At 46.4% G+C, this 17,406-nt stretch overlaps 1 pseudogene; it reads right to left on the bottom strand.

Annotated features, from left to right (window-relative positions):
- Positions 1 to 16,395: 16,395 nt before the first annotated feature.
- On the bottom strand, positions 16,396 to 16,573 carry LOC135916529 (U2 spliceosomal RNA; annotated as a pseudogene).
- Between the last annotated feature and the right edge of the window lie 833 nt (positions 16,574 to 17,406).

A 17,406-nucleotide genomic window follows, 5' to 3' on the forward strand; every position in this document is an offset into this window, starting at 1 on the left:
TGAAGATGATTGCACCTGAGCTCACCTTTGCAGAGGCCACGGACATACGTCTCCTCCTCGAATTGTACCTTGAAATCTTTGATTTCGGCAACAAGCCTTCAGAATAAACATATGTTGTTCACCACCATATCAACATCGGAGACACGAATCCTATTCGGCGGCGTCCCTATCGTATATCGCATGCTGAACGTAGAGTCATCCTATCAAAAGTGGACAAAATGCTCCGCAATTCGGTCAACCATCACGCAGCCCTTGGGCTTCGCCTGTCGTCCTTGTGAAAAAAAAAAAAAAGATGGTACCTGGCGTTTTTGCGTCGACTATCGCCATTTAAACAAGACCACCCGAAAAAACATATACCCACTACCACGCATCGATGACGCCTTAGACTGCTTGCACGGAGCTAAATACTTCTCGTTCATTGATTTTCGATCCGGCTACTGGTAGATATCATTTGATGAAATGGACCGCGAGCAGAGAGCCTTCATCACACCTGATGGTTTATATCAGTTCAAAGTCACGCCCTTTGGCCTATGCAATGCTCCTGCGACATTTGAGCGTATGACGGACTCCCTTCTGTGAGGCTACAAATGGACCTCCTGTCTTCGTTATCTTGACGACGTTATTGTTTTTTTCTCCCACGTTCGGCAGCCACGTTACCCGACTCGCTGCAATTCTTGCGATCTTCCGAAAAGCCGGCGTCCAACTGAACTCCACGAAATGTCAATTCGGGCACCGTCAGATTACCGTGTTGGGACACCTTGTTGGCGCATCCGGTGTACAACCAGATACGGAAAAAGTTCGCACCGTTCACAGTTTCCCAGTGCCACGTTCTGCTTCTGACATGCGCTGCTTCGTCGGCCAATGTTCTTACTTTCGCCGTTTCGTCAAATACTTCTTAACAATGCGAAATGCGAAGGTTGTGGGCTCGGTTCCCACCTGCGGCAAGCTGTTTTTTCATCCACTTTAATTTCCAGTAATTTATCGTTTCTTCATTTCATTTATTAAGCACAAGTAATTTCCCCTATGTTGTCCTTAGTGTCAGTGTTTGTTGGCTTCTCATGATAAGACTTACAAAAATCGGGCCCGTTGGTTAACCCCTTTTCTTCTCGTTTATTACATAACGAGGGTATCGAATCCGGCAATATTGATGCCTTCAGGTAGCATATCTGGGTCTATTGACTAGTTGCCTTCACCCAAAAAGATCACGTTCTCGTGACGCCTGCGGCAAAAAGGACGCCACGTCCGCCGCCAAGGTCTGTGAGTGGTGGCGCTGGCTAACACTCCCAGGGTTCTACTAGTAGACATAAATATCCAAGAACGTGGATGGGGAAACGGCTTCGTGGTAGCTCAATTGGTAGAGCATCGCACGCGAAATGCGAAGGTTGTGGGTTCGGTTCCCCCCTACAGCAAGTTGTTTTTTCATCCACCTTAATTTTCCATTATTTTGTCGTTTCTTCATTTCATTCATTAAGCTAAAGTAATTTCCCCAATGTTGTCCTTGGGGTCAATGTTTGTTGGCTTCTCATGATATGACTATATATATATATATATATATATATATATATATATATATATATATATATATATATATATATATATATATATAAATATATATGTGTGTGTGTGTGTGTGCAAATTCGTGGTTGCTTTTGGTTTATTTGCCGAGCAGTGGCGGTTGAAACTGTTGCGCAAATAAATAATCCAAAGATAGCTGCGAAGTTGTGCTGTTCAGCTGTCTGTTCAGCTGTTCAGCGCGTGGCCCATTGCAAAAGTCAATTCATATATATATATATATATATATATAGCCCACTTCGTTTAGTACTTAAGGCGACGGCACGCATGAGTCCCCACGAAAGTGCCTGTATTCCAAACAAATGTCCAACCACGCAGCGAATGTGCGCAACAAATTTACCCTTCCCAGCCGTGGGGCGTTTTTAGAACCCGGCGTGTAACCGCAGCGATCACTCAATATCTGGGCTGGCGCTTTACTGCTGAATACATAGTGGTTTCAGGTTACGGCGACATGCTGTCGCAGTCAGATGGGAACAGAATGCAAAACCCTAATTTACTCGGGTAGTAGGTGGACACCTCTCTGATACGGCGCCTTTGATATGCGTCGCGTTGCTTTAGGGTGTCCACCAATGAATCAGAATTACGCAATACTTCGTTTCTTTCGCAGGCATAAGTGTTCCAGCCTTTCTTTAGTGGACTTTGCACTGCATGAATGAAAATAAAGACAAAAATTAGACGGCGCAGTCGCGCATTCATGCTTTCGTCTGCTAGCGTGGTATCCGAAAAGGTAGACGGCGTCCTGAGGTAGCACACTTTTGCACATTTTATGTAGGAAAATGGCGCCTCGTTATTACTTTTTGGAGAAAAGCTTTTAAAAACAGTTCGGTGTGCTTCCGCGTATCTTGCCAAGGTTTTCGGCAAAATGTTTGCTCACTTAGCTTGTCTACTATACGCCTTACCTTGCTGATTATGCGCTGGTTGGTGTTTATGTATTGGAAAATAGCGTTGAACGGTTGCCGCAAGCGTCAGATGTAGAGCTACGTATATGGAAAAAGTAAAAACAAATACAGTGATGGGACAGACATGCAAATAACTTCGCTAACTTCCTCCTTCTGCTTGCAATCCTAGTTCAAAAGCGAAAAAAAGATATCAGGTTGATAGATTGCGGCAACAAATTAGGCCTTCACCACACGCCGTGTATAACTACAGAAAATACAAGAACATACAAAGCATTGGCTGTCTTATCGAGGTGTAAGGGGAACTGCTCGGAGCCACGCCAGTGACAGCGGACATTATATATGCGCTTAGCCATAACCTGCTAATTTGCGGTCTAACTCCCGATTTGAGCCTGTACTGCCTAGGACGCATGCAAAATGCTCCCGCTCCTGGCATTGAGTAATGGTCGCTGAGAGGTGAGTGCACTTGACACAGTATACAACGAACAAATAACAAGTGTGCCTTTTGCGGTATGAGTAAACAAAAGAATGATTTAAGGTTCTAACGCTCCTTAGGGGAAGCATATTTTTTTTTTTGTGTGTGTGTCAGCCAAGTGTTCCCCCGTTAACTTCAATCTAGAGGCAATTGTTACTGACGAACTTCGCATATCCTAGCACCTAAACTTAATCGCCGTCACATCTAGCGCTCAACTCTGGAGCGAAAACCGCTACTTCGGTCCAAGTGTTTTGTTTTTAGGTTCGTGCGAGACGGATCACTGCTTCAGCTCCATCCTGCGTGGTTATACAGATGCGCGCTTGTAGCGTTGCAGTTCTATATACTGCGAAATTACTGCCGTACGGGTGCCGGTACAAAGATAAAGGAAAGAAAAAAAAAACAGGTGCGCAGTTCAGCAGCAAGTGAGCATGTGAGTACCTGCTCCAGAAAATGCAGTGCAAGAATTATACAACTGTTTTTCATTTTTGTTATATATATATATATATATATATATAAACTAACAAAATTGGAGGGGCGTGAGGTATAAATACAAGAAACTAACATCGGGAAGCAAATGCGTTGATATGTAATGAGTGCCCTTGCGTTTCCTTAAACAGGGCGAACAAAATTTAGTTCCCTTCCACTCTCTGAAGAAACATAAGCAGCGAAGCTGTATTGGGATGAATATATTGACGACTGTACTGATATATATGATTACTGCTATATTCATTGAAAACCTGCTGTCGTTGCTCAGTGGCTATGGTGTTGGGCTGCTGAGCACGAGGTCGCGGGATCGAGTCCTGGCCACGGCGGCCGGATTTCGGTGGGGGCGAAGTGCGAAAACACCCGTGTACTTAGATTTAGGTGCACGTTAAAGAACGCCAGGTGGTCAAAATTTTCGGAGTCCTCCACTACGGCGTTCCTCATAGTCAGAAAGTGGTTTTGGCACTTAAAACCCCACGATTTAATTTTTTAATATTGATAGAATAAAACGGATACACATACCTTCGAGGTTGTTATTGTCTTTATTTTGTCTCATTCGTTATCAGAGTGACCATAGCTTTGGGGTCACTGTGGTACACCGTAACCGGTTGTACTGCCATGTTAGACACGTTCTTGCCAAAGATTACATCTTTGGCAAGACTATTACGGGTGGCGCGACCGGTGACGCGTGGCCGGCACATTGGCGTCCGTGTAGCACTCAATTCCAAACCATTCCAACAGGAAGGATGCAATCCACTTGCCGTCGTCACCGGAAGTGCTGGAAAAGGGCGCTTGCCCGAGTGCACGCGCCTTTTCCAGCCTTTCCTGCCTTTCTTTTTCCCGATTGTTATGTTGCAATCAACAGTTCATCCCCTCCCTCTCCTCCTATCCTGCTTATACTTTTTAGTTTTAGCGGGAAAGAATAACAAAAAATATATAACGTTGTCTGTAAGTTCACTTGACACCATTTTTTTCTGATGCTCGCGTCAACTAACGGATGGGACTAATTCTAGCCGTGACGTGTTTCCTGTTGCCAGTTTTCGCCGAGTGTCCGCTCTTGTTGACTTTCTTTCTCTATGGAGCAACGACGTCACTACTGGCGCAGCCAATCGCACGCTGCTATCTCTTTTTCTTTTTCGCGCATGCGCATAGGGTTGCACCGGGAGACTTTTCGACGTACATCTGCGACGAATGGACAAATCGGCTAACCATATACAGCTTCGCTGTAAAAAGAATCAGGCCAATTCCACGCTCTGATGGAATCAATGAGACATATTTTTCAGGTAACCACCTATCCAGCATGCTTTGACGTTTCATAATGCATTACCAGATAGGTAAACAATGTTCTGTACGGCAAGCAATTGTGAGCGTGACGCGACCCTGCATTCATGTCCAGAAATTATTTCAATTTGATGGCAATACACAAGCGTAACTCAGGGCACAATTTTTAGGAAAATATTTTCAAAATATCGGCCAAGTATCAACAAGTTTCTACAGACAGCTGTCGCTGAGAGCCTACTTGCTTGAAGCAACACTTGCTTTGGCGGTACTTAGTCGTAAGATTGGCGCTGCGTTAATAGTGTATTATGGTCAGGGTAGGGGGGTGAAGCCCCACGAAAGGAGCAAATTCTTCTGCGATCACGCGAAAAAGGGAGAGCTCAAATGAAAAGACGAGAAATTTAAATCGTGAAGCGATTTATTGGAGGGGGCGTTGGGACGGTATTGGCAGACGGAGTGTCATCCAGCCAGTTTGCAAGCGCAGGTATTTGGGGCAGCCAGAAGGGAGAGAAAGTGACTATGCGGGTGCGCGTCTTGAGCGCGTGCGTGCGTGTGCTTTTATGCGCGTGTGTGCGCGTATGACTATGCGTGTGCCTCCGTATTCGCATGCGCACGAGTGAGTATATACATGTGTGAGCGCTTGCAGCGTGTGTGCTTGTCTGTACGTGTGTATGCGCGTGTTAGTTCATGTGTGCGTGCGTGTGCCAGCTGTGGTTGCACTTCAGTGCTTGCGGTGCATGCATGGGCGCGTGTTAATGTGTAAGCGTGCGGACGTGTGTGTTCGTGTTTAAGCATGCACGCGTGCGAACCTGTGCGTGCATGCATGCTAGTGCGTGCGTATTGTGTGTGTGAGGGTGTATGTCTGCATTTCCCTGCTTACACCTACCATCGGAGTTGAATTGAATGTAGAGTTTTTTACCCATAGTTAAATGAACAACACAACAACAAATGACACTGCGTTTGAAGCATTTTCTTTTTGTAAGTGAAACTGACGCGGAAAAATAGGCGCCTGAGACGTCAAGATCACCGTCACAGTTTTCGTCACGATGGAGTCATCACCATCGGCACAGCTCCGTATAGGAGCAGCCTAGCGGCTCACCTTCCTTATCTGCCTTTTTTCGGCGCCAGTGCATTGTCATGATGCAAGTGAGGCGCTAAATCTGCCCCATTATTGTGACTTGCAGCGCTTCTAGCTGTGGCCCAGCAAGATTTTGGCTGCGCACGTTCGCTGCTATATATTACAGCGAAGCTGTTTACCGCTACACTCCAGTGGCACAATCACGTCGCCGGACAGAAAAGTGCAAGGAAAAACTGTCATCCTCAAAAATGGCTCATACCCCACGATGTAAGTAATAACCGTGGAGCCACCTCAGCGTCGGCGAAGCGTGCTCGTCTCGCATCCCAGGGGTCCCGGTTCTGTTCCCACCCAAGCTGAAATGTGCCAATTTCTTTTTCTTTTCAATTCCATTAATTGACTGTTTACATAAACGTTCCTGGCAAATATGACGTCAGTCCAAGCATTTCTGACGTGTTTTTACTCGTCACACCATCGGCCAAGCCACAAAACAGGTGATTTGTCCAGTTCGTGGCCCACGAGTTTGTCTTTATGCGGATGGGACTAATTCTAGCCGTGACCTGTTTCCTGTTGCCAGTTTCCTGTTGCCAGTTTGTTGATGCATTTCACCTATGCCACTCAGCCAACAACCACACATGGGACGTGTATTGATCTTACGTTGGCAAAGAGTGTTTCTGCAGTTAAAAGTGAAAGTTTAGATGTATATCATAGCGATCACAAATCTGTGAAGACGATTCTTACAAAATAAAATGTTCGCCAAAGTTTACTGCTTATCTTGTCGCCATATCGTACATGGTGGTCCCCCCGCAGCTTCGCTGTCCAACCACCTTCACAGGATGGAATGGGTCTTTAATTGTTTAAAGCTTTAAAGTGTTTGCCTTACAAAAAACAAAGTGAATAAAGAGCGAAATCGGATTGGGCGCAAGGAATCCGGAGCCATGCCTTTGATGACTATGGTAACATCACGAAAGGCTGGGCGCGGTGAGGTCGACGTCATAGGCGTTCTCTTTCCGCGTCAGTAGACAGCTTTAGAATAGCGTTTGTCGCCTTGCGTGCCTTAAACGGAAGCACCTTTGCGGGAAGTTGCGGTGTGCGTCCCTTCAGGACCTCTAGTACGGTAGCGCAAACGTAATGAAGACGTTACAACACAGGGCGTCGTCTGGTGCCTCGTGCTAGACGTATCCAAGTCAAGGCAATCCATTAGCAACCATCCTATTGTTGATATGGGAATGTGACTTGCTTGGTGCGCACGCGTCTCGTGAGGCCTATGGACGACGGAATCACTGAACGATCTCAGGCATTGAGCATGCTATGCGCTCATACCTAACGTTTCAGGTGAGCTTAGAGGAAGCGCAAGCTAATTTCAATCGATAGTGAGGGTCAACGAGAGTGAGAGCGTAGGCATCACGAGACTTCATGCTGAAGTGGGAGCCATGGGGGCCGCCATGTTGCACAAGGATATTTCATAGCGTGCGTAAAAATTATGAGTGTTAAACTCGCTGCGTATTTTACCAAAGGGCATGCAAACCGCAAAAATCCAATAACGTACGGAGAATGTGCAGTTAGCGTAACGCTGTTTCTCTACATACGTGATGCGTTCATACGTTTGGTTGCAAATGCTATTCTAAAGCTGCCGAGTTATGCTTTCAGAGAGCGTAATACCTGTTCCCGTAGATCTTACAGGAGCATATTTAATAAAACGGTCTTCGCTCAGCTAGAAAATCTCGAGGCTTCAAGTTACTAATTTGCTTTAGCCACTTAAGATCAAATTTTTTAAAAGGTAATATAAGTAGCTTTGTTAATTTGGTAAACCTGCTCAAATTACTCAGTATCCAGAGGTTACCATCTGAACACTCGAATGATAACAATGTGAGCAAAATTTATATTGGTCATATTTTTAATTTGATGCCGTTAAATAAATACCGCCGGAATATTCATGGTGCAGTATGCGCTTCTGATAAAGGAAGTCCGAATTTTCGCACGTATTTTCTTGACGCAGATGCAGTTCACAAACGTGTGTGCCCAGATGTGCCATTAAAATTAAACAAGAACTGTCCTGCAGTAGACACGTCAGTGGTATGATATACCACACAAGGTTAATTAAGGGAAAAAAACATCCACCCATTCGTAGCAATTGCTACGACGGAAACCCATACGGGTTCCTCGAAAGAAAAGCCTCGCAGTTTAAGAAAAATTGGTGCTGGTCTGGGACTCGAGCTCGGGACCACTACCTTTCTGAGGCAGCCACTCTACCATCTGAGGTAAAACCAGCCGGCTAGCAGATCACAGGGCGAAGTGGAACTTATCAGCGAGCCGAAGCAAAGGCAACAGTATGACATAATAGTGCTGGAGGAACCGGCAAGGGGGAGAGAAGTGAATAATAAATGGAAAATGAGACATACACCTAATCGTCGCAATTGCTGCAAAGGAAACCTCTACGGGTTCCTTGAAAGAAAAGCCTCGCAGTAGAAGAAAAATTCGTCCTGGTCCGGGACTCGAGCCCAGGACCACTACTATTCTGGGGCAGCCGCTTTACCATCTGAGCTAACCAGGCGGCTAGCCGATGGTAGTGCGAAGTCGAATTTGTCAACTCGAGGCAAAAGCAACTGTTTGAAGTAATAGTTCTGCGGAAGCCCGCAAGGTGGATAGAAGTAATTAATTTAGGGAAAATAAAACATCCACCCATTCGTAGTAATTGCTAGAAAGGAAACCCATACGGGTTCCCCCAAGCGGCTTCACCGGAAAGGTGGCGGTCCCGGCTTCGAGTCCCGGACCAGGGGCGCTATGCAGGATGCGCCGAGTTTGGCGAAACTCGGGATCTTCACGAGCTCTGGCGACACCCCAAAATGAAAGCACGAATGGTACCGAGACACAGTTTATCTTTCGACAAGCCTCCAGTTTCATTGGTTTATCTAGATTCACTCTGGCTGGCTATCATTTCTTGGGCGTTGCCTTCTGGGCGGTCGACAAACTGGGGCTCACGTGATCATACCGTCGATGCATGGTCGTGCCTTCTTTCACTTGTTTGTCGTTCCACCAATTGCATTACATGCAGAAGCAAGTTGTAAAACAAATGCATTTAGTACAATACTATTAGTTACTTTAACGTGGTTTAGAAGCATTTTGAAGCTTACGAGATGTGCACTGAATGCGTCTTAGACTAATTTGTAATTTAGTACCCTTCGCATTATACCACGAGGGAGCGCTGTAGTGGCGTCATCACATCCATTCACCGGGCAAGCATGGCGGCTAAGCATCAGGGAGGCCCAGTGTAAACAAACCCGTACAACGAGCTTGCAGTGCGCGACGTAGTGATCAGGCTCGACGAAGGCCACTATTTCTTGGATAGTTCTGTTCCTCCGTGGGCAATCTTCCCGTGCACCCGGTAAGACTGCCAATAGCTTCGGCGATTTTACAGATCGCAACGCGCACCTACTGTTCACGGCGAAGTGCTGAAGAAACAACTTGTCCGGTGCTGCTTCTGCGAGTGCGCCGAGTTCCTCCACTCTGCGTGACTGCGAGCGTCACGAACATTACATTGTGTGGGCAAAAGGTAGACATCCTATATAGCTACGAAGCGACGAGGTGGTACCGACGATGGATCTCGCTACCAACACAGTAAAGGAGACTTCGACAAACTGCAGATAAGTATATTTCTACTGTTTCATATTTAGCATAATAAGAGTGCACGGATTAAGTCACTTTCGTAGTAACGAACTGAATGTCCAGCAGTTTAAAGAAGGCAGTGAGAACCAATGAGTGTTCGTGCTTTTACGTGCAAGTGGGCCCGCGAAAATATGGAATAGATGAAGGTAACCTCCACTAACTTGGTAAGGCAACAGAAATTCATGAGTGACATTAAGCTAGAAAATTTATGGAAGAGTATCTTTATCCAAGTGAAATATCAATAGCAAGTACTGATATAAAGCAGGAAACTTATACAAAAATTTCATGGGTTGAACAGCACATGGAAGGCATTACCGAATCGTGATCGCCACGTTACCGATATCCTTGAAAAAAGTCTAGAATCATTGCATTCCACCGGTTATGCAACATGGGACATAAACCTGGAGGTTAACAAAGAAACTTGAGATGTCAAGGACTGTGTAGAAAGCGAAGTAACAAAAATTGTTGCAGATAGCATTAAGGCAGGAAGACAGTGGCGTAGTAAACCGTGGCAACTGATATGCTAGTTGAGATTAAAAAAGAAAGGAATCGGCAGGCAGGCCATGCACGTATTCGATCACTTGTTGCCAATTCATATCAGGTGATTACATAAGCATTACAGAATGAATGTCAAGGAGAGAGAACTACAGCCAAGGATGGTAGAAAATTGCGTAATGGGACAAGAATATGATGTTTGTAGGCATAGGATGCAATCAGCTCGTATAAGACGGGATTGTAGGGTGAGGCATTTGTTTTGCAGCGAACAAAAATAGGTTTGTGGTGCTGACAGTAGAGACTCGTGAAGGTGCAGGGCCACCTCAGCTGCTGGCACACTAATCAACATGACAATTGGCTCTGAAAAAGAAAACCCCAGTTTTGAAAAATAAAGCAATGTTGTCCCAACGCATTGTTTTACTATGCATACTACACTAGAGGCTTCCACATTTAAGGGCACTTGGTACTAATAGTGCAACGAGCATTTTTCTTTGTAAATAATGGTTTGTACGTGGCTGATTCATTCCAATACACTTTTTTGCAGCAAAACATTCTGCTGCTGGAGCCACTCAATCGCCTGGTGACAGTAGACGAGCGCCAGGCACGTGCTCTTGAGAGTGTGGCAAAGGTCCAGAGGGCTGCTCCGCAACAGTAGTATCGGTGCCCTCACTGCTCTCCTGTCGAGCCCACAGAAGGCACCTTATAAAGGAGCTTTCAGTTTAATATTTTGTTTATTATTCAGGAACATGAATAAAATTATTGCAGTAAACATTGTGCTGTACATATTAGGAGACTTATAACATGCACTTTGTGTCCCTTCAAAATAGGCAAAAACGTAAGACAACCTGTGCCACTCTTGGACCATGTAAATAAAAAATACACTAATGCAGCATACACATCATCATGCTGTTTGTTCTTTCTATGTGCAAGAATACAGTGCGTGTTCATTAGCCACAAGATGAACGGTGTGTGTAATTCACAATGAAGAAAGGAAACAGCAGGAGCTTAATAATGCTATCACCTATAGACTGTGCATATGACTGCAACACTCCCCAATTCAAATGTGCCATGCATTTACAAATTACATGCATGTTCGATACCACATATTCTTTAACATTGTCTTATAATTGCATGTACCATATTTCACACATCTTAAGCCCTTGCATAGCACACTTCTGATGTATCCATTTCATAGGCCAAATAATTGTACACTTTGTCCTTTTGTGTTGTATGAAAAGCAGCATCCTTTACAGTCGGATAAAACTTCAGAAGACAGGAGAGGCCCCACCCAGATGACCAAAGCGCAGCAGCCGATTGCCTACACGTCTAAAGAAATAGTCCCTCTCCAACGAGCAATATTAGTCTGTCTGGCGGCACGATATCAGTCTCGAGTGCGTGCCCATTGGTGCAGGCTTGTGTTCACCTGCCTTAAAGTGCAGATTCCGCAGCCTCCTAAAGTTGTATCCGACTATAGAAACACGTAATGCCTTGCACCAGTTGCATAGGCTTCTGCAATTTGATAGCACACAATGATCAGGAGCAGAAATCTATAAAGGCATCCAAGCAAAGCTGGCTGGCCACACTTCCATTATGAGGGGCTGAAAAAGGTCTCGCCAAATATTCCCATGACGTCCTTGAAAAAGAGGTGGTGTTTGGCACTTCTTTAGAATCAAAAACAGATTACACTGAATGTTGTGTAGCACGTCAAAACAAACTGAGCTTGGTTATTTGCACAGCATGTAATGGGAGGTCGAGCTTCACATAGGAAACAAACTGCTCTGTCCAGTACAATTTTGAGGCCGGTATGGCACCTATTATGGCACCGGTATGGCACCTATTATGTCAACAGTATCTATATACAAATTACACTTTTCACAGGCCATTGATTTCACCATTATTTTTGTGTGATGGTTCTTTCAATCAGCGCTTGTATTACATGAGCAGGTGGATTTGAAAGCAAAGCTTTGTTTGCAAACCTTCCGCCTTCCATAAGTGTGTGGCAAGGCACTGGCATGTTGTCGAATAGCTCACACTTCCTCGGTCCTGCACCAAAGAAGCCCAATGCTCTATTTTAAGTTGGATCGCACAACAATTCAACGGCACACAAAGGAGTGTAACACACACAGCAAAGCATTCTGCTGTGTGTATTTCTCTTTGTGCCCCGTCGAATTGTTGTGCAATTAAACTTCAAGCTTCTATACCAATACACCGTCTTCAACCTCACCAATGCTCTAGTTATTAGGCCACAATGGTGCACATCTTTGAAATTTCCCAACACAAATTAGTTCTCCAAAAAATCACAAATGTTAAATTTTGCAGCACAGCTGTATGTATGAACGTGCCATATTCTTTACCACTAAACTCACAGGAATCAAAGAGGCAAGCATTAACGAGCCTTGCTGCCGCCGTTACCATTATCATCATGACACCAATGGAAAGACAGTGCCACGTTTCAGTAAAGGGAGTGCTGGAGGGAAAGGTGTGACAGCGAGGGCTTACAATAAAAATAACAGTTACGAGACATGTTCAATGCCAACATATGCTGCATGTCGCTCAGCCTACTTTGGCAATGCGGCAAGTGTTTACTCGTTTGGGCATATCACGTTTTGTGTAGTTATTGCTCTAAAGCTGTACAAATGGTCTATTTCCTCTGCAAGTTTTATTTTTATCATGGTAGGTTAAAGACCCACTTTTCATTGGCATCTGCACCACATTTCTCCCGATATGTAATAATGCCTTGGTGGTTCATGACATCTTCACGTACAGAGAGTTCTGCAGAGTATCGGATGTGCATTGTTCTAATGCTTAAGAACTAGAGCCCCATTATGAGACGAAAATATACAATTTATCCATCCAAAATAACGCCGCCCCCCCCCCCCCCCAAAAAAAAAAAGAAGATGCACTGAACCTCTGGCACATGCATCGACAGTGAACAGAGCAAACAATCTGAAGTATTTTCTTCATGCAAGCCAACACACTAAGATTCTCAATGCATTTTCATTTCGCCACAAATGCATAGGCACAACCGGCTTGGCGCAACATCCACATCTCGCGCTGCAACAAATTGTGCAATGCCTCGCTGTTTCATAGTGCGGCCGATAGATTACGCATGACCAAAATTCAGCATTGTGCATACTTAGTAACTTCACCAATGAAGAACCCCAAGTTCTTTATGAGATTAGGATTCATAGGTTACTTCACACAATTAGTGATATCCATTTATCTATTTATACTTAACCCCTTTCCCAAGAAAGTGAGCCATTTGGAAGGCACCCTGACAGATAAATAGAACAATCGACAAAAAGTGATCACCCAGCGAAAAAGTCTGTTAATCACAGTAACGCTGACATTGAAGGCGCCTTAATTCCTACGTACGCTCCTTCGACACACCCGACTACGTTCGTAATGTTCCCACGAAGTGGGAAGCATTCTTTTATATATGCCCGCTCCGCCGCAGTATTCTGGAAAGCTAGCCACCGCTTACGCACTGCCGCATCGATAAGCGCGTCAGACACATCTCTGACACAGTGGCTAACAGTAGTTTGATGGCGTCCGATGTAACGCTCGGCGCCGACGCTTCCCTGAAAACTCCCAGTCCCGTAGAAACGGAGGGCACAGATGACTTGCTCTAAGACGGTGAGCGAATGAAGCCCGCCACGCTGTCACCGCAGACGAGAGTCTTCGCCTCGCTCGTCACACAGCCAGCACACTGATGTCTTCGACAGGCGAAAATGACGCTGAAACTCCCCGCCGGTCATGCAGGTGAACGGGTCCGGACGGTCATACTGACGCTTGCTGCCGCTGGATGCAATGCCGCTGCCGCTGCTGCTGCCGCCGCCATGTTCCCGAGTTGAACTCGGAGGGGGTTTCGCGATGTACGAGTTTAGCACGAGTTCGCCTGTCAATCAAAACCAGAGGTCACGCCCCGCGCGAGGCATGTAACTATTGCGCGCGCACCCACTACAGTTGGGCCACGCCCAACTTATCTGCCGGCAACAGCGACGCGGTGTCGAGCTGAGAGGCATCAACAATCTTGACCGCCGACATAAAACACGCACAACGCACTGTCATCGGTGATGTACTGAGCACCACTATCGAAAACAAAGCGTTGACTGTCGCTGGCACACATCTTCTCGGGCTGAGATGGCCGCACAACACGGTTTCATTGCCTGCATTGCGGCGCGTAGCGCACAGTAAATAATTATCGGCACGTCACTGTAGGTGCTTGCAAGGCGTCGAGGGGGACGACGATGCTGAGGAGGGCTTATTGCAGCAGTCGTTTCAGATAGCTGCTCTGTCATCGGTGATGAAACGGAGCCACAACGTCGTAAACACGATCAGCGTCCGAGAATCGCTCGCTCTTCTAGGCCCAGTGCAATGAAATTTCTTCATCACAAGCACTGCGCACTCAACAGTTCCAACACATCTCTCCGTTCGAAATCTGATTTCATAACTGCACACAAGAGTCCTCACCTGCCAAAATGCGAGTGCTGCGGTGTCGTTACGATATCCATCTGCGATCGCTGCTGGCTCCAGCAGAGGTAATCCGCAAGCACCTTCGACTGCACAACACACTCATATACTGCGTACGTGCGCTCAGAGGCGCCTTCACTGGGCAAGCGATGACAAGCGATGAATTCTGTCGCTGGGGAAGCACGCACGTTTCGCAATGTATCGCAAAGGCTTCGCGCACAAAGATAAACTGGTACATTTTCACTGAACTGCGACACTACGCACTCTAAAATAACATACCGCCATTTTACAGCGACAGCTGTTGTGTCGTTTTTAGTTGGTAAAGCGGGGGCCTTAATAGCCTAGTGAAGCGCCTGCGATGAACAGCCGTACCGCGGCGCTGCGTTTCTATTCCCCTAATAGAGAAAGAGTGGCCATGACCCTTCATGGATCATGACCGACTTTATTGAGAATAGTACTGCAGCGCCCCTAGGCGACTTATCACCGTATGAACGCCCTCGTGCGTGCGACCCGTTTCAATGTACCGCTTCTAAGCTTTCGCCTCCCTGTCGCCACTCACGGCAAGATGTGCAAAATTTAATAATTTGCTCGATCTCCGTTTATCATCACAAATTTCTAGCATTGAAAACGAAAAACAGATACCTAAAGAAATAAAAATGTGCGTTATTTTATTTGTCGCATTTTAACGTATTCGTTTGAGTGAAAGTGTAGGTGCAAGAATGCGCCGCATGTACCCCGTTCGCATTCGATGGAGGATAGATAGATAGCGCCCGAAAGATGAGGCACGCCCTTGACGCGCCCGGGAAAGGCGTGGCAAACGGCTCACGGCAAGTGTGCTGACAGACAGCGGGGCAGTCACGGTATCGCTAAGTTGCGATAATCCGTTGATAACAATACGCGGCGCTGGCGCGTTTCGTTGTACAGCCTTCTGCGCTTGAAACGTGGAAGCAGCGTGCCGCGCAGGGTGCGCTCATGTTGTCATACGCGACTTTCTGTCTACATATTTTTTGCCTGCACCTTCGGCCCGTTGCGCGCTATCTCCGTTCACTGACTGCCGTCGAGCAAACTCGGGCAAAACTCGGGTGAACGAGAAACTCGGGGCATCCTGCATAGCACCCCAGGACTACTTTTTCTTCAACTGCGACGCTTTTCTTTCGGGGAACCCGTATGCGTTTCCTTTGTAACAATCTCTACGAATGGCTGGATGTCTCATGTTCTCTTAATTAATTACTTCTCTCCACCTTGCGGGTCTCTGAAGAAGCATTAAGTGGAACTCTTGCCTTTGCTTCGAGTTGTTGACAAATTCGACTTCGCCCTGCCATCTGCTAGCCTCCTGCTTAGCTAAGATGACCGTGCGGCTGCCCCGGAAAGGAGGTGGTCCGGGTTCGAGTCCCGTATGAGGACGAATTTTTCTTTAACTACCAGGCTTTGCTATCGAGGAACCCGTATGGGTTTCCTTCCTTTGCAGCAATTGCTACGAATGGATGAATTCCTCATTTTCTCTTAATTATTTACCTCACTCCACTTTGCCCAGAACTATTACGTCATCACACAAGGTGTGCCAGAACATTGTGCACCCGCCGTGGTTGCTCAGTGGCTATGGTGTTGGGCTGCTGAGCCTGAGGTCGCGGGATCGAATCCCGGCCACGGCAGCCGCATTTAGATGGGGGGGAAATGCGAAAACACCCGTGTGCTTATATTTAGGTGCAGGTTAAAGAACCCCAGGTGGTCAAAATTTCCGGAGTCCTCCACTACGGCATGCCTCATAATCAGAAAGTGGTTTTGGCACGTAAAACCCCATAATTATTATTATTAGAACATTGTGCGTGCTCCCGATTATATTTTAGAGCGTTGGTGGCATCAGGTTCAGTTTACTGGGGGTTATCAGAAATTAATATTGCTGCCTGGGGAAAACCATGGGATAATTTTTACAGCGAAGCTGTCTATGGTCAGTTTCCAGCGGATCGATGTATGTAGACCAAGAACCGTGGGCCGATCCCGAAGATAGTGCAATACCGGGGCCACCCGCAGCGGAGGTGAAGCAGGCTTCAAGACCTCCGCCAACTTCCAAAAATAAGTTTGATATGTTGGGCCCAAATACAGCCGTATGAGATATTTAACTGATTAAACAGATACTACACTTTGACCCGCGTCGGCCATGTCTGCGTTCGTACTGGCCTCTCTTTGTCGGCGTTCCAAGTGCTTGCGTGTCTTCTTTCCTTCCCTTGCGCTCTCCCGTGGTGGCGGTCCCGTAAAGGTGCTGCCTATCATATTGACGGCAAATAAAGACGGGGACAGCGGAAGAGAACACATAAACGACACGGGCCACGCATGTCGTTTATGTGTTCTATTCCGCTATGTGTTCTATGTGTTCTATGTGTTCTCTATTTATTTGCGGTCAATATGGTATGCACTAAACAGGAACTAGGCCAAACTACATTCCCGATCAAACGCGAGCGCCAGCGATTGCGCTACAGTGTACGATCATTTAAGTCTGATTAACTCACGCCTTGATTTGCAGATCATGGGCGGAATTCACTAAGCAAACTTACGAAAAAATTTCGACGTAACACAAAGCCTACGTGAAAAGCGTGTTCACAAAGCTAAAGCTGTTCGTAAGATCAGAAAGCTTGGGATGCCTGCAGCTGCAAAGACGAGCGCTGTAGTCGAAAAAAATCACCGCCGAAGCACTCCTGACAGATGGTTAACCAGCAAAACTGAAACGTGCAGCCCCAGTGTTTATCAATGGGTTAGTCCTGACGGTTTATTAAACGATGGCGTCGTAGGCTGCCGGATCCTTGGTACGCAGTTGCTGCACGAGTCTGTTATGCCAGGGCTGCAGCATCGGCACGGCGTAGACGAGCTCATTCCCGGTTCTGCTCGCGGCGTTGCTGATCGAAAGCTGCCTGCTCCTTAGGAGTACGCATGACACGTGGCCTACCCATTTCGGAGCCGGAGAGAAACTGCTGCGCGCTCGCACGGCAGTGTTGCCA

This window comes from Dermacentor albipictus, chromosome 1 (genome assembly GCF_038994185.2).
Source record: "Dermacentor albipictus isolate Rhodes 1998 colony chromosome 1, USDA_Dalb.pri_finalv2, whole genome shotgun sequence".
NCBI lineage: Eukaryota > Metazoa > Arthropoda > Arachnida > Ixodida > Ixodidae > Dermacentor > Dermacentor albipictus.